Source organism: Trichechus manatus, unplaced genomic scaffold (assembly GCF_000243295.1).
Source record: "Trichechus manatus latirostris isolate Lorelei unplaced genomic scaffold, TriManLat1.0 scaffold00161, whole genome shotgun sequence".
NCBI lineage: Eukaryota > Metazoa > Chordata > Mammalia > Sirenia > Trichechidae > Trichechus > Trichechus manatus.
Window position 1 is genome coordinate 6,254,720 of NW_004444097.1, and position 17,674 is coordinate 6,272,393.

Genomic DNA, 17,674 nt, shown 5'->3' on the forward strand with positions numbered 1-17,674 from the left:
AATAGGGAACCCAAGTTTGAAAAGGGAGGGTGTTGACATATTGTGGCATTGTTAACCAATGTCATAAAACAATATATGTACTAACTGTTTAATGAGAAGGTAGTTTGTTCTGTAAACTTTCATCTAAAGTACAAAAAAAAGCCAGGTTAGTAAATAAAACAATGAAGGATGCTAACAGATAATTAGCTGAGATAATAGAAAACAAACCAGCTGAATAGTAAGACAAATTAGGTGAAAAATAAATTAATATTTATCTTGAAAGTGAGATAGTCTACTTAACATGGGAAACATAAAAAATGGGCAATAAACCACATACTGACTTTCAAAATGGATTGTTTAACTTTATATTAATTCTGTTTGGTACTACACAGAAGTAAGGCCATTGGAACTAGTCAGTTCAGATAGTCATTAGCCTTTAAGTCTCTGACATAAGCAGTATCTAGAGAATTACATTATAATTTGGGGCAAAAAAGACAAGGAACGAAACAAACTAGTTGATAGTGACATTCTGGTTAAATTCAACATGGCTTACTTAGTTCATATCAATCTGAAATTCTAGTATACTTGGCCTGTTTCTACATCCTCAATATATTTAAGAGATTTTACTGTAATTCACAAACTGAGTGCATAGTCTCTTCATTATCACATTTATCTCTTTATTCCTGATAGGGTAGATGGCTGGATTTAGAAAAGGAGTGAACAAAGATGGCATTAAAAATGGCAAGGAATTTATCTAGATGTGATGTGGGAAATGGCCATATATGGAAAAAGTTTAATAGCTCAAAGGAAAAAACCACCACAGTGACATGAGCTGACAGAGTATAGAGAGCCTTGGATATATCACCTGAAGATTTTTCTGTACAGTCACCAAAATAAAGATGAAAGAGATAATCATAATTAAAAAGGAGACCAGAGATAAATCACTATTGGCAGTAAGCATGAATCCCGATGCATAAGTCTCTATGCAAGCAAGTTTGATAAATCAAGGAAAGTCACAAACAAAGCTGTCTATTTCATTAGGTCCACAGAAAGGCAAGTCTACAACAAAAGCCAGTTAAGCCACTGAATGAATAAGGCCAATAATCCAGGAGGCAAATAAAAACAAAATGCCCCTTCATGGGTTCATGATGTTCAGGTAGTGGAGAGGCTTAGATATGACCAAGTATCAGTCATAGGCCATGACTTAGTGCCCCAGATGCATGGATAAAGAAGATCTGAACTCTATGCTGCCTCCAGTGGAGACGGTTTTGCCCTCCCTGAAAAGGTCATAATCCATCTTGGGAGCTGTTGTTGAACAATATATCAAGTCAATGATGGAAAGGTTGGCCAGGGGGAAGTACATGAGAAACTGCAAATGAGAGTCAGAAGTCACATTAGCACAATGAGGAAATTTCCGGTCAGGCTGGCCATGTAAAACACGGAGGAGAAGAGGAAAAGGATAAACTAGATTTCCTGGGAATTGGAGAGTCCCAGGAACACAAATTCAGACACCATGGAATGGTTGGCTCCATCCATTGCTTCTGTCAACAGTGATGACTCTCATGCTACATGAAAGAGGAGAGCAAGGACAAACTGACTTAGGAAAAATGGCACTGATCTTGGCAAATTCATGGGCAATTTGATAGTTGTAAGAAAACTAGGTGTGAAAATGGTGGCATGGTGGTGGAAGCATCTGACCTCCTCTAACTTCATGAGGGGGAGAGAGAATCATCATCAGCATCAACAGCCCAAATCTAATTCCTATTAGAGTCAGAAGTCAGACATACCTCCTCTCTCTAACCTTTTTACCAGTTCTGACATGAGCTGTCCCTCCCACGACACTCTCTACTCCTCTGCTGGGTTCGATAATTCATTGCAGTGGCCACACAGAACTCAAAGACCATACTCAGAGTTATGGGATTTATTAGGGAAATAACAAGTTACAATTCAGGGTCAGGAAGGACTCAAGATACAGTTCTTTGATCAGGACAGCCTCTTCTCAGCTGTGCCCACAGACAGACCTCTTTGGTCGTCATCCTCTTGGCCCCTCAAACTTCTTGCGCCTCTTGGGCCGGCCTTGCCACTTCCCTGCTCAGACAAGTGTTACAAGCTCTTTAGCTCCACCAATAAGTGCCTAGGGGCACCCCACTCCACCAGCAAGCCTCTTGCTCAAAGACATTCAGCTCTCTCACTCCATGGGTCAGGAAGCCCGCAATGCTCTCTCCTGGCAGTCTCCTGGTTCTCATGCTTTTGGTTCTTTGCCACACTTGCCACTGCTTCTCACTGTCTTGTGCCATCTCCAGTGTTATAGCTCTCTTTCTCTGTCTCCTGGGTCTAGGAGATTCTCAACACAGAGGCCCCAGATCCACAGGACACACTCCACTCCCATTTCTTCTTCTTGATGGTAGTGAGGTCCTCCCCTTTCTGCTTCTGGGATGGCTCATTTTAAGCCTAGTAGGATGGCAAAACTGACCAATCTCCTCATTAGGGTTCCATACACTTTATGTGCATGGTCCCACCACCATGCCATTCACCTTATTTGTATTATTAGTAAGCTGTCCAATGACCTCGGTGGGCCACAGACACCTTATTTGCGTAGTCCCACCCAGTCTTTTGGTGGGAGTTACAAGACCATGGTGAGAAAGGCCATATAAAAGCAATCCATCTCATCACACTAGGCAAAGCCTTTTTTTTTTATGCCTTGGAAGACAATTTTAGGCACAAAGCAATTCATATTGTTTCAGAATTGGTAAAAAAGTTGGAGGGAGGAGACATTTATCTGATCTCCACCTCAGGAATAAGACTTAAGCTGTTGATCTTGATTCTCCTTCCTCTCTGTGAAGTTAGAAGAGGTCATACTCCCCTGCCACGCCAATTTTACATTCTTACACTAAATTTCTTAGTTGTCTAGTGCTGGTATAACAGAAATACCACAACTGGATGGCTTTAACAAGCAAAATTTATTCTCTTACAGTTTAGGAGGCTAGAAGTTCAAATTCAGGGTTCCAGGTCTACGGGAAATCTTTCTGTGTTGGCTCTGGGGGAAGGTCCTTGTCTCCTTTCAACATCTGTGGCCCCAGCATTCCTTGGAGATCTACATGTGTCTTGGCATCAATATTCCTCTGGGACTCCAGCTTCTAACCTTTTCGCTAGTAGCTGAGACTGTTAACCATTTGCACCACACGGGGACTCCATGCCCTCATTAACCTCTCTAATTTTCCCATCCTTCTACACCCTATCCTGGAAACTGGCTTTCTCCATGAAGCCCTACTTGATACCATTACCCTTATATATAGTAGATGGAGATAAATTTTTCTTATATTGGGGTAACCAAACCAAGAAATACTAATAATAACAGTGTTCTAATCATGATGTATTTCCTATCATTGTAAATGATGTTCTTTAAATATGTCTTTTAAATATCTTTTCTTTACGTTTCCACATTAACATTATAAATGACAGTCAAGTTCATAAAGAGCAACTGAGCTGGGAATCAATGAGGCTCCTTTCACAGTGATTATCTTCACTGATGCAAAATTTATCCAAGCAAATGATTGAATTCTAAATTTATCTTCTGGAAGCTGAAAGTTATTCTAGCAATACTTCCAATTCCCACTCAATTCTTAATCATTTTTAATTTTTACACAGGATCTAATTTTAGCTTATAAAAACTGGATGACATTTTTTATGTATCAGGTTAGCAGAAATTATAAAGGTAGGTAATTCCAACCATTGGCAAAGAGCTGAAAACAGACTTGTACACTCATTGTTGGTGTCACTGCTTCACAGCTAGTCTTTCATATTCTGTCTATACTGAAAAACTGAGGTCTCTAGGAGCAACACTTTGTATTAATCCCCACTGAACACCTTCCCTTTTTGAACGCAGACAGAATACTACTTTGCCTCTGATCTTTTCAGTGAAGGCACAACTGAAGCTGTCCACTTTACTCATTACTACGAAAGGAAAACAGGTTATCAATGGTGATCAGAAGCTAAATCCCAGTATGATTTTTAGTGTCCCAAATCTTACAATTGTGGGTACACATAGCCCAGACATCTACCCACTCACACATCACTAAGCATAGAATGTAAGAAATGAGAGATAATTCAGAGACTATGTAGTGATCCCTTTATTCTCTCCTCTGCTTGGGGCTGCTAATCCTAGTGCTAGTCAACACAAAGAGGTAAAGAATTATAATTCATATAGGCTTACCACCAATTCAAGCAAGGCTGATAAGTAATTTTAATTTTTTTTAAAAGTAGATTAAACCTTGAGATCACTCTGGGTAAATGTAATCCTCTACTTTCTAAACTTTAGTCAAGAGTTACTAACAAAGGTTGAGTTTAACTTGGGCTTACTGAGAAGTAATAAAATTTGCAGAGAAGCCTTTCAAAACCTGGTCATCCTAGAAGTTTCTCACTAGTTTGCTCTTACTGATATGGGTAGAAAAAACTCAGGACGCTATTAAGAGCACTAAGAAGATATATAGAAATGGGCACTGGAACTGCATGCTCCCAAAATGGTTGTTTTCACTGCTGTTAATGAAGCAAGCCCTGTAGAAGGTTGTCGTTGCTGATATTTCATGGTATGGTGGTGACCTCAATGAAACTTTGCTAATGACTGGACAATCTTTTATTTTAGAGTTAAGGAAACCACAGAGCTTTGAACTGATTCAGACGGGTTTGGTCATGACTGATGAAACGAAACCAGAAGAGACTCGAATTTTTATTTTAGGTAAACCAGAACAATAACCGGAATAGGAAAAATTACAGGTGGAAGCCCCGGAATGGGAGACTCAGAGGAGGCATACTGAGCCCTTTCAGGAGCCTGATGCAGAAGAGTGGATTATTGGCAGGACTGTAGAGAGCAACACACATTCAAAGCAGAACAAGAGCACTTTGAACAGGACACTGCTCTTTCCAGCTCTGCTCAAAATCCCACAGGCAAGATATTTCGTTGCTATGCAACTCATTTGCTGCCCTTGTTTTCTAAAAGGGAGATTAAGCTTCTAGCTGGGCTTCAGCCATAATTTTTCCCCTTCCAGTTATCATTCTGGTTCACCCAAATTTTAAAAATTCAGTTCTGTTCTGGTGTCATTTTCTCAGCCATGACTGAACCAAGCAGAACCAGTTAAAAGCCCTGGGAAAACAAAATATGGAAAAGATAAATGGATTTGCTGATGCTACAAACAAGTTGGTGGCAAATCCATAACTAATATTCTTGACCTTTGACCCTTGATATTCAGTTCTCAGCTGTACTCTTGAAAAGTCAACAGATGCACAAAGTTAAAGAAATAAATATAAATCCTTTTCCATAGGCTGTTGAAATATAAACACCTATTATTTCAACACCTACTAATATGATGTAGAAATTATCTTAAAAATCTCCTAATGGTTAAATACATTATCTAATGAGGAGGAGTTTGTGTATGCCAGAAAGAATAGTGAAGCTCAGTGTTCATTTCTTCTTTAAACTCTTCTGGAATAGTTTGGAGGAGTTTAATGGTGTAGAATCAAGAAGCAGTGCATCATTTGTCCAGTCATTTTCAGCTGTCAATAAAAGAGCATTATTAAAGTTGGCTCACTCTCTTCCTGGAAATAATTCAAGTTCTCTGGTTCTATGAAAATGAGTGAACCCCATGAAATATCTTCTCAGGCTTCAAACTTCTCCTCCAATAACAGGACTCTATCATGGATTCAAAATCTCCGAGGAATAGATGATGCATTGCCCTCCATTTCTGCACAATTGAGCTTGAACATGAGAAGGCTATAAGATTATTTTATTACATAAATTACTTCTGAAATGCAAATTGATGAATATTTTAATGATATATTAAAAGGACACAACTCAAATCTTAAATAGCAGTATATTTTATTGAATTCATGAATGCTTTGTGTTTATTATTTATGCTGCTAAATATATAGAGAAAAATATGTTAAAATTTTAAAAGTACATGTTAGAGGGATTCACTGGTTTGGGAGGTGGTGGTGTGTGGGTATTAAAAGGAAGGAAGCTAGAGCAGAGGTTGCTTGGATTTATATTTGACTTTACCATTAATTAGCTGTGTGTCCCTAGGCTAGTTACTCAATATTTCTGTGCCTAGTTAGCTCATCTATAAAATGAGAATGAGAATATTATGTAACTGATTGCTGTAAGAATTAAATGAGCTATATATGTAAAGAGCTTAGGATAGTACCTGTACCATCACAATCAATAAATGTCAATGGTGGTGGTATGGTAGCAGTTGCACAAAAGCATTGAATAGGCTTTTAATATATGGTGAGAACCCTGATAGATTATAAAGGAGCTATATATAGAAGTTTCAACTGAGCTTATAAATTAAAAAGTTAAGAACAAGCAGAGTGATGATAAATCTGAACTGAATGTGCTAAATTTTACTTGGAATGATTGCACCTCTAAGATTTTACTTGTCAAATAGAAAGTCAGAAGACCACAGATTTTAAAGGCATTCAAAGAAGCATTTTCTGAGGTTATCAGGAGAAAGAGAAGTATAAATAAAACTTACCAACAGGGAAAAGAAACAATTTGATACATAACACAAGCCTCAGAAAAAGTCTAATTATGCAAAAATGAAAATTTTCTCCCTGGTTAAGATAATGTAAGGTTACTGTATAATTCTTCTAATAAGTATTTACAAATGATTTAACAATTTTTAAGGAAATCCAAAATAAAATAGGAAAAAAAAGTATAAAGAAGAAAAATAACTTCATAAAAGAAGTCTGAAATCTGTCAGTAGTTTAAGAAGAATATATTTCAAACATCTATCAAAAAATCACTAATCTACTGGGATATGAGTGTACATGTGAAAATTTTTAATAATTTTTTTGAAAAGTAAGCATTAGTGTAATTTTATAATGGTTTGTTATTAGTTTAACAATGGTGTGTCAATAGCTTAATTTGTTTATAGATCAGAATGATTTTGTCTCTGGCTTATACTCTCTTTGAGTTTCCAAAAGTTCTGAAATGCTCCAACTGTTCAGTCATGGATACCATAATCCATTAATAGAAGCACATAAAGAAATACAGAAATATTCATGTTGAAATTCTTGAAGGTTTGCTTAGTGTAACTGCCAAACATTGGCAGCAATAATAAAAGTGATTATTAATGCCTTTTAGGGTTTTCATCAAAGCAGAAAGCAACATTAACAGAGGAATATGGTTTAATTGTGGATATCTGATGAAGTGACATTTAAAAGAAAAAGCCATGAATGAAAAGTTCAGGGAGTGATGATATAATCATCTAGTATTAAAATAACCAGGACTTGGATCAAGAAATTTCTAGTTGGGCTGAAAATAAAGAAAGAACTTGAGAACAGTAAATAACCATAAGAAATTAATGCCAATAAAAGGACACCTCACTAGTGTCACTTCTGCTTTAGCCAGAGTCAGAAATAGAAAGATAATAAAAGGTATAATCTTATTGGAAAGTTCAAGAATTCAAATCAAAAGTGGGCCTAGAGATTAAAAAAATTTTTTTAATGTAATCTAAATTTAAGGACACCTGATTCTCCTCCTGGGTGTACCACTTAACATCTCAGTGCCCAAATATTATCATCTAGAAAATGAATTAATTTCAGCAAATGATCTCAAAAGTTCCAGTTCTAAAATCCCACAATTCTATTATATAATCAGTGGTTCCTTAGGTAGCCAAAGGATATAGGGCAATAAGAAACAAATAGACATTAAACTAAGATGAATTTTTAAAAAAAACACTAAACTATCACAAACTGACTAAGATAGAAAATGTAAAAAAACCCATAATGAGAGAAGACATAAAAAATATAATAAAAATTAAAAAACTTCCAACAAAAAAAAAAAAAAAACATGACCAAGATGTCTTCGCTGGAGAATTCTACCAAACATTCAGTGAAGCACTCACACCAATACTACTCAAACTATTTCAAAACATAGAAGAGGAAGGAATACTCCCTAATTCATTCTATGAAGCCAGCATAACCCTGATACCAAAGCCAGGCAAAAACACCACAAAAAAAAAGAAAGAAAATTTCACACCAATATCTCTCATGAATAGAGACAAAAAAATTCTTAACAAAAATTCTATCCAGTAGAATTCAGCATCATAAAAAAAAATACAGTATGACCAAATGGGATTCACAGCAGGTATGCAAGGATGGTTCGACACCAAAAGATGAATCAACGTAATCCACCACATAAATAAAACAAAAGAAAAGAATCATATGATAATCTCAATCAATGCAGAAAAGGCATTTGATAAAGTCCAACATCGATTCCTGATACAAACTCTCAGCAAAATAGGAATAGAAGGGAAATTCCTCAACATAATAAAAAGCATCTATACAAAACCAATAGCCAACATCTTTCTCAACAGAGGCTGAAAGTGTTCTCCATGACAACAGCAATAAGAAAAGGATGCCCTTTATCACCACTACTATTTAACATTATGCTGTAAGTCCTAGCTATAGCAATAAGGCAAGAAAAAGAAATAAAGAGCATCTCAATTGGAAAGAAAGAAGTAAAACTAGCCCTATTCGCAGATGATGTGATACTATACATAGATATCCTCAAAGATTCCACAAGAAAATGACTGGAACTAATAGAAAGATTCAGCATAGTAGTAGGAAATAAGATCAACATACAAAAATTTGTTGAATTCCTAGACAACAAAAACGAGAACTTCAAAAAGGAAATGAGGAAAACAGTACCATTTATAATAACCCCTAAAAAGATAAAATGCTTAGGAATAAATCTAACTGGGGACCTAAAAGATCTATACAAAGAAAACTACAAAACTTTATTGCAAGAAACCAAGAGACCTACATAAATGGAAAAACATACCATGCTCATGGACAGGAAGACTCAACTTTGTGAAGATGTCAATTCTACTCAAAGTGATCTATAGATGTAATGCAATCCTGATCCAAATACCAACAACATTCTTTAATGAGAAGGAAAAACTAGCCACCAACATTATATGGAAAGAGGCCCCAGATACGTAAAGTATTATTGAAGAAAAAGAACAAAGTAGGAGGCCTCACACTACCTGATCTCAGAACTTACTAAAAGCTACAGTAGTCAAAACAGCCTAGTAGTGGTACAAAGACAGACATATTGACCAATGGAACATAACTGAGAATCCAGATGTAAATCCATCCACCTACGGTCCGCTGATCTATGACAAAGGACCAAAGTCCATTAAATGGGGAAAAGTCAGTCTTTTTAACAAATGGTGCTGACAAAACTGGATGTCCATCTGCAAAAAAACTGAAACAGGACCCATATATCACATCATACATAAAAACTAACTCAAAATGGATCAAAGACTGAAATATAAAACATAAAATGATAAAGATCATGGAAGGAAAAATAGGACAATGCTGGGAGCACTACTACAAGGGATAAATAGAATACAAACCATAAGTAAAAATATACAAACACTAGAAGATAAATTAGATAACCGGGAGCTCCTAAAAATTAAACACTATGCTTGTCAAAAGACTTCACCAAAAGAATAAAAAGAGAACCTACAGACTGGGAAAATATTTTTCTCTGTGACATATTCCACAAGCTTCTAATCTCTAAAATCTATAGAATATGTTAATACCTCAACAACAAAAAGACAAATAATTAAATTAAAAAATGGGCAAAGGATATAAACAGACACTTCTCCAAAGAAGACATTCCGGCGGCTCACAGACACATGAGGAAAGTCTCCCAATCATTAGCCAATAGAGAAATGCAAATCATAACTACAATGAGACACTATCTCATCCCAACATTACTGGCACAAATAAAAAAAAAAGAAAATAACAAATGTTGGAAAGGTTGTTGAATGTTCAAGTTGAAGCTGAGGAAAATTAGAACAAGTACACTAGAGTCAAAATACAACCTTGAGTATATCCCACTTGAATTTAGAGACCATCTCAAAAACAGATTTGACACACTGGACACTAATGACCAAAGACCAGATGAGTTGTGGAATGACATCAAGGACATCATACATGAGGAAAGCAAAAGGTCATTAAAAAGATAGGAAAGAAAGAAAAAAACAAAATGGATATCAAAAGAGACTCTGAAACTTACTCTTGAACATCGAGTAGGTAAAGCAAATGGAAGAAATGGTGAAGTAAAAGATCTGAAAAGAAGATTTCAAAGAGCAGCTCCAGAAGACAAAGTAAAGTACTATAATGAAATGTGCAAAGGCCTGGAGTTGGAAAACCCGAAGGGAAAAACATGCTCAACACTTCTCAAGCTGAAAGAACTGAAGAAAAAAATCAAGCCTTGAGTTGCAACATTGAAGGATTCTATATGGAAAATATTGAATGATTCTAGAAGCATCAAAAGAAGATGGAAGGAATACACAGAGTCACTATATCAAAAAGAACTGGTTAACGTTCAACCATTTCAAAAGGTAGCATATGATCAAGAACTGATGGTTCTGAAGGAAGAAGTCCAAGCTGCCCTGAAGGTGCTGGTGAAAAACAAGGCTCCAGGAATTGACAGAACACAAACTGAGATATTTCAACAAACACATGCAGAGCTAGAGGTGCTTACTCGCCTATGTCAAGAATTTTGGAAGACAGCTTCCTATCAAACAGCCTGGAAGAGATCCATATTTGTGCCCATTACAAAGAAAGGTCATCCAACAGAACTCAGAAATTATTGAACAATATTACACAAAATAAAATTTTGCTGAGGATCATTCAAAAGCAGTTGCTGCAGTACATAGACAGGGAACTGCCAGAAGTTCAAGCTGGATTCAGAAGAGGATGTGGAATAAGGGATATCATTACTGATGTCAGATAGATCTTGGCTGAAAGCAGAGAATACCAGAAAGATTTTTACCTGTCTGACTATGCAAAAGCATTCAACTATGTGGATCATAACAAACTATGGATAACATTGAGAAGAATGGAAATTCCAGAACATTGAATTGTGCCCATGAGGAACCTGTACATAGACAAGAGGCAGTTGTTCAAACAGAACAAGAGGATACTTCATGGTTTAAAGTCAGGAAAGGTGTACATCAGGGTTGTATCATTTCACCATATTTATTCTATTTTTATGGTGAGAAAATAATCTCAGAAGCTGCAGTTTATAAACAAGAACATAGCATCAGGATTGGAGGAAGACTCATTAACAACCTGCGTTATGCAGATGACACTACCTTGCTTGCTGAAAGTGAAGAGGACTTGAAGTACTTACTGATGAAGAACAAAGACTACAGCATTCAGTGTGGATTACACTTCAACATAAAGAAAAAAATCTTCACAACTGGACCAGTAAACAACGTCATGATAAACAGAGAAAAGACTGAAGTTGTCAAGGATTTCATTTTACTTGGACCCACAATCAACACCCATGGAAGCAGCAGTCAAGAAGTAAAAGGTCTGCTGCTGCAAAGGAGCTTTTTCAAGTGTTAAAAAGAAAAGATGTCACTTTGAGGACTATGCTGCACCTGACACAAGTCTTGGTATTTTCATTTGCTTCATATGAATGTGAAGCTGGACAATGAATAAGGAAGACCGAAGAAGAATTGATGCATTTGAATTACGATGTTGGCGAAGAATGTTGAATATGCCATGGGCTATCAGAAGAACAAACAAACGAATCTATCTTGGAAGAAGTATACCCAAAATCTCCTTAGAAGCAAGGACATGTTATCAGGAGGGACCAGTCCCTGGAGAAGGACGTCCTGCATGATGAGTGGATGGTCAGTGAAAAAGAGGAAAATCCTCAACAAGACAGAATGACCCAGTGCTAGAACAATGGGCTTAAGCATAGAAAAGATTGTGAGGATGGTGCAGCACGGAGCAGTGTTTCGTTCTGTTGTGCATAGCATCACTGTGAGTCCGAACTGACTTGATGACACCTAACAACAATGATACACAGTGGAATACTACACAACAATAAAGAACAATGATGAATTCGTGAAACATCTCACAATATGGATGAATCTGGAAGGCATTATGCTGAATGAAATAAGTCAAGTACAAAAGGACAAATATTGTATGAGATGACTATTACAAAAACCCAAGGACACGCACACAAAAAATCTTTGATGGTTATTAGGGAGGGGAGGGAGGGGTGGAAAGGGAAATCACTAACTAGACAGCAGACAAATGATAACTTTGGTGAAGGGAAAGACAACACACAATATAGGGGAAGTCAGCACAGCTCTACAAAAGCAAAGTCATAGAATCTTCCTAGACACATAGAAACACCTTGAGGGACAGAGTTACTAGGGCTGAGTACTGGGGACCATAGTCTCGAGGGCCATCTGGCATAATATAGTTCATAAAGAAAATGTTCTACATCTTACTTTGGTGAGTAGCATCTGGGGTCTTAAAAGCTTATGAGAGGCCAGATAAGATACATCTACTGGTTCCATCCTGTCCAGAGCAAAGTAGAATGAAGAAGACAAAAGACCCAAGGAAAATATTAGTCCAAAGGACTAATGGACCACATGAACCACAGCCTCCTCCAGCCTGAGTCCAGAAGGACTAGATGGTGACTGGCTACCACCAATGACCACCCTGACAGGGATCACAATAGAGGGTCCCAGACAGAGTGGGAGAAAAATGTAGAACAAAATACAAATTCACAAAAAAACAACCATGCTTACTAGTCTGACAGAGACTAGGGAAATCCTCAAGGCTATGGCCCCCGGACACCCTGCTAACTCAGAACTAAAGCCACTCTCAAAGTCCACCTTCCAGCCAAAGGTTAGATGAGGAACGCGCTTCTTAGTTCAGTCAAGTATGTGAGACCAAATGGACAACACCTGCCCAAAAGCAAAGACAAGAAGGCAGGGAGAGACAGGAAAACCGTATGAATGGACACAGGGAACCCATGGTAGAAAGGGAAAGGGGGAGAGTACTGACACAGTTGTTCTGTATGTCACAAAACAATTTGTGTATAAATTTTTGAATAAGAAATTAATTTGTGCTGTAAACTTTCACCTAAAGCACAATAAGATTAAAAACAAAAACCAATGTGATATTGTGGCATTTTGGTAAATAGTTGAGAAAAATAACATTAACCCAGAGGCACCTCTGAAGAAAGACCCTGCAATCTACTTTCAAAAGATCACAGCTAATGAAAACTCTACATAGAGCCCAGTTCTACTCTAACACACACGGGGTTACCATGAGCCATAATTGGCTCAACAGCATAAGTTTTCAGTCAAAGCAAGGAAAGTCTAACACTGAAAAGGAAAAATATGCTAATATTCAACACTAAAGAAACCCTGGTGGTGCAATAGTTAAGCACTCTGCTGCTAAACAAAGGGTGGGCACTTCAAACCCACCAGCTGCTCTGCAGAAGCAAGATGTGGCAGCCAGCTTCTGTAAAGACTTACAGCCTTGAAAACACTATGAGGCCATTCCACTCTGTCCTATGGGGTCACTATGAGTCAGAATCAACTGGACAGCAATGGGTTTGGTTTTGGTTATTCAACACTAAAATTGTTGAATTTGTTCTCTGATACCATTTCAGGAATAAGACAATTGGAAGTGGTGGATTAAGGTGAAAATGAGCTTTCATTTAAAATGTTACATGATTACAAAGAGAATAAATGGAAAGCATTTTCTAATTTAAGAAAAATATTAATAAAAATAAAATACAATAAAGTTATTATGAATATTAAATAAAATAAAAACCTGTTGCTATTGAGTCGATTCTGACTCATAGTGACCATATAGGACAGAGTAGAACTGCCCCACAGGGTTTCCAAGGCTGTAAATATTTATGGAAGCAGATGTCCCATCTTTCTCCCACAGAGTGGCTGGTGGGTTCCCACCGCAACCTCTTGGTTAGTAGCCGAGCTCTTTAACAATTGCACCACCAGGGCTCCTTATTAAATAAAATAATGCACATGAAACCCCAGCACAGGGTCTGAAACACAGAAGACTCCAATGTTAGCTCCCTTTATCCTTTTTTATTACAGTACTATAGATATAAAACAACAGCAGATGCCTAAATGCAACCTAGTACACAAAGTAATAGGGCTCTAAAATTTTCATAGTTATTTTTTCCATCATCATCAAATAGAGTGTAGGCCTTTTCTTAAAAGAGTATTTAGGACACCTTTCTGTAACTCACAAGCTGACATCAAAGTTTCTTCATTGCTGCCCTCATATCCTTGTTCCTAAATGTATAGATCAGTGGATTCAGAGAAGGAGTGAGAATTGCATAAAAGATAGCAAGAAAGTTGTCCAAGTGTGATAAGGAGAAGAGCTACATAAGGAAGAACACTAACAGCCCAGAGAATAAAACCACCACAGTAACATGAGCTGACAAAGTGGAGAGGGCCTTGGATAAGCCACCTGAAGAGTGTTTCTGAACAGTGGCCAAAATGAAGATGCAAGACATTATCAGTATGAGGAAGGAACCCACAGAGATGAGTCCACTGTTGGCTGTGACTAATTCCAGTCTATTGGTCTCTGTGCAAGCAAGTTTAATGAGCTGAAGGAGGTCACAGTAAAAGCTGTCCAATACATTAGGGTTACCAAATGCCAAATCTACAACAAAAGCCCATTAAGCCACTAAGTGGATGAAGCCAAGGATCCAGGTAGTAGTCAAAATCAAAATGCATATTCATGGACTCATGATGGTCAGGTAGTGGAGAAGCTTACATATGGCTGTGTATCTGTCAAAGGCCATAGCTATGAGAAGCACCATTTCCTTGCCCCAGATAGCATGAATAAAGAAGATCTGGGTTATACAGCCACCAAAAGAGATTGTTTTGTGTTTTCTAAAAAGGTCATAAATCATTTTCGGGACTGCAATAGAGCAAACTACCAGATCAAGAAAGGCTTATTAGTGCCTATCCATTTGAAATTTTAGTGTACTTTGCCTTTTTCTACATCCTCAATATATTTAAGAGATTTTACTGTAATTTACAAACTGAGTGCATAGTCTCTTCATTGCCACCTTCATCTCATATTCCTGAATGTATAGATGAGTGGATTTAGAAAAGGAGTGATTACTGCATCAAAGATGGCAAAGAATTTATCCAGGTGTAATGTGGGAAATGGCTACATATAGAAAAAGATTTATGACCCAAAGAACAAAACCACCACAGCGACATGAGCTGACAGAGTAGAGAGGGCCTTGGATATACTACCTAAAGATTTTTTCTGTACAGTCACCAAAATAAAGATGTAAGAGATAATCAGAATTAAAAAGGAGACTACAGAAATCAATCCACTACTGGCAATAACCATGAATCCCAATGTGAAAGTCTCTATGGAAGCAAGTTTGAAAAATCAAGGAAGGTCACAAAAAAAGCTATCCAATTCATTTGAACCATAGAAAGGCAAGTCTACAACAAAAGCCAGTTGAGCCACTGAATGAATAAGGCCAATAATCCAGGAGGCAAATAAAAACTAAATGCACTTTCGTGGGTTCATGATGGTCAGGTAATGGAGACGCTTACATATGGCCAACTGTTGGTCAAAGGCCATGGCTATTAGCAGCACCATTTCCATGCCCCCAAGTGCATGGATAAAAAAGATCTGAACTACACAGCCTCCAAAAGAGATGGTTTTCTGCTCTCTGAAAAGTTCATAAATCATCTTGGGAGCTATCATTGAGCAAAATATCCGGTCAATGATGGAAAGGTTGGCCAGCAGGAAGTACATAGGAGACTGCAAATGAGGGTCAGAAGTTACAGTTAGCACAATGAGGAGGTTTCCCATCAGGCTTGCCACATAAAACATGACGGAAAAGAGGAAAAGGAGAAGCTGGATCTCCCATGAATTGGAGAATCCCAGGAACACAAACTCAGACACCACAGAGTAGTTGGCTCCATTCATTGCTTCTGTTATCAGTGACAACTCTTATGCTACTTGAAAGAGGAAAGCAAGCACAAATTCTGATTTCAGAGAAATGGCACTGAACTTGGCAGATTCACGGGAAATTCAAAGTTATCAGAAAACTAGGCAAAACCTTTTTTTTTCCCCTTTGGAGACAGTTTCAGTCACAAACAAATTCATATTCCTCTGTTTTACATTCTATCACCAAAAATATATCGCATAGAATAAGAACCTTTTTACTTATTTGGGTGAAAAGTTCTGTTGTATTTTTAAGTGTCATTATTTCAGTCATACACATACAGCTGTAAGTTAAAAGGCTTTCTATAAAGCATTTAGCTACGTGAAACACTTAAGTGACAGTGAATTTCATAACCTGGACATCCCTCAGTGTAACAATACCATTTCTATAATCACACTGGCAAGGATTTCAAAATCCTTATATGCGTTTTTTTAAGGCCTGCAGATGTAAATTTCTCATATAGGTATATCGGGAAAACATGATGAATTATTTTGAGGAGGCAGAAAGATAGGAGTATTACCCCATGGAAGGAAGATAAGTGCTAGAGGAAGTGACTGAGGAGGAGATTCTGGGTGGGAGCTCGGGGCGGGGGATGCGGGACATCAAGTAAAAGAGGCCACAAGAATGAGAGTGATGAGTCATAAATCCTAAGTAGAGGAGAAAGAATAAGAGTGAACATAGCACAGAATTTACAAATAGGCCTGTTTACTTGAATATAAAAATGCTTAACCTCATTCATAACTAAATAAATGCGTACTAAAATAGCAAGGTACTAGTTTTTTAATCAGATGAGCAGAGATTTAAACATTTGACAAAATTCAGGGTTTTGTGGGAAATGGGGAAATGGGAAGTCTCATAACTGGTGGTGGGAGAGTAAGCTGATTAAACATTTTCCAGTTTGGCAATATTTTCCAAAAGTGTACATGCTCATATACAGTGATCCAGAAAAAAAAAATTCCCTGAGTATGTGTATGTGTGCATGTAAACAAAGAATACGAAGAAATAGATACAGAGATATTTACTGAAGCATTGTTTAAATGAGAAAAACATGAAAATAAATGTCACAAAAGGGGACTAGTTCAGTAAATTAATATCAGATCCCTTCCATGGAATATTGTGTAGCCATTTGTAATACTAAGGTAGACCTAAACGTTCTTACACAGGATAGATAGGAGGAGAAGGTGGCTGTTCCTGCACTCACATTATTTCATTTGGGTTTAAAATGAAATTAAATAAAATAACGGGTAGAAAATGTCTATGTTGATACACAGACACACACATGCACACACAAAAACCTGTTAACAATAATTATCTCTAGTTTGGTTGAGAAAGATTTGAGGGGGAAGAAAACTTTTACTTTTATGCTCTTATCTACTGTCTTAAATTTTTACAGTAAGAGTATGTCAATTTCACTTTTACTATGAGGTAAAATGTATGTGGAGTTGGAAAATTACACAGTTCATGTCTTCAGATATTCAAATCTTCTAAAGATATAACCAGAATCTATTTCACAAGTTAAAACAAAGATCAAAGCAACTCCCAAGATGTCCACTCACTTTGTTACTCCACTCCTCCCTAAACCCTACAGTCTAAGCTATACTACTTCCTCTTCCCTGGCCATGCCCTGATACAAACTCTCTCCCCTCATACAAACCCTCAAATATTTCAGCTCGTGTCTTCACTCCCTTTTTTTCACTAAGCTTACAATGTCTTTACCTTCATTACACCTCTCTAATTCCTGCTATCCTTCAACATCCCACCTTGAAAAATAACTTCCTTCATGAAGTCCTTCTTTTTTTTTCTTTTTTTTTTATTGTACTTTAGATGAAGGTTTACAGAACAAATAGTTTCTCATTA

At 37.2% G+C, this 17,674-nt stretch overlaps 3 pseudogenes; all 3 read right to left on the bottom strand.

Annotated features, from left to right (window-relative positions):
- Nucleotides 1-571: 571 nt before the first annotated feature.
- Nucleotides 572-1,515, bottom strand: LOC101340398 (olfactory receptor 4F6-like; annotated as a pseudogene).
- A 12,577-nt stretch (nt 1,516-14,092) lies between these two features.
- Nucleotides 14,093-14,791, bottom strand: LOC101340660 (olfactory receptor 4F6-like; annotated as a pseudogene).
- A 69-nt stretch (nt 14,792-14,860) lies between these two features.
- Nucleotides 14,861-15,804, bottom strand: LOC101359141 (olfactory receptor 4F6-like; annotated as a pseudogene).
- Between the last annotated feature and the right edge of the window lie 1,870 nt (nt 15,805-17,674).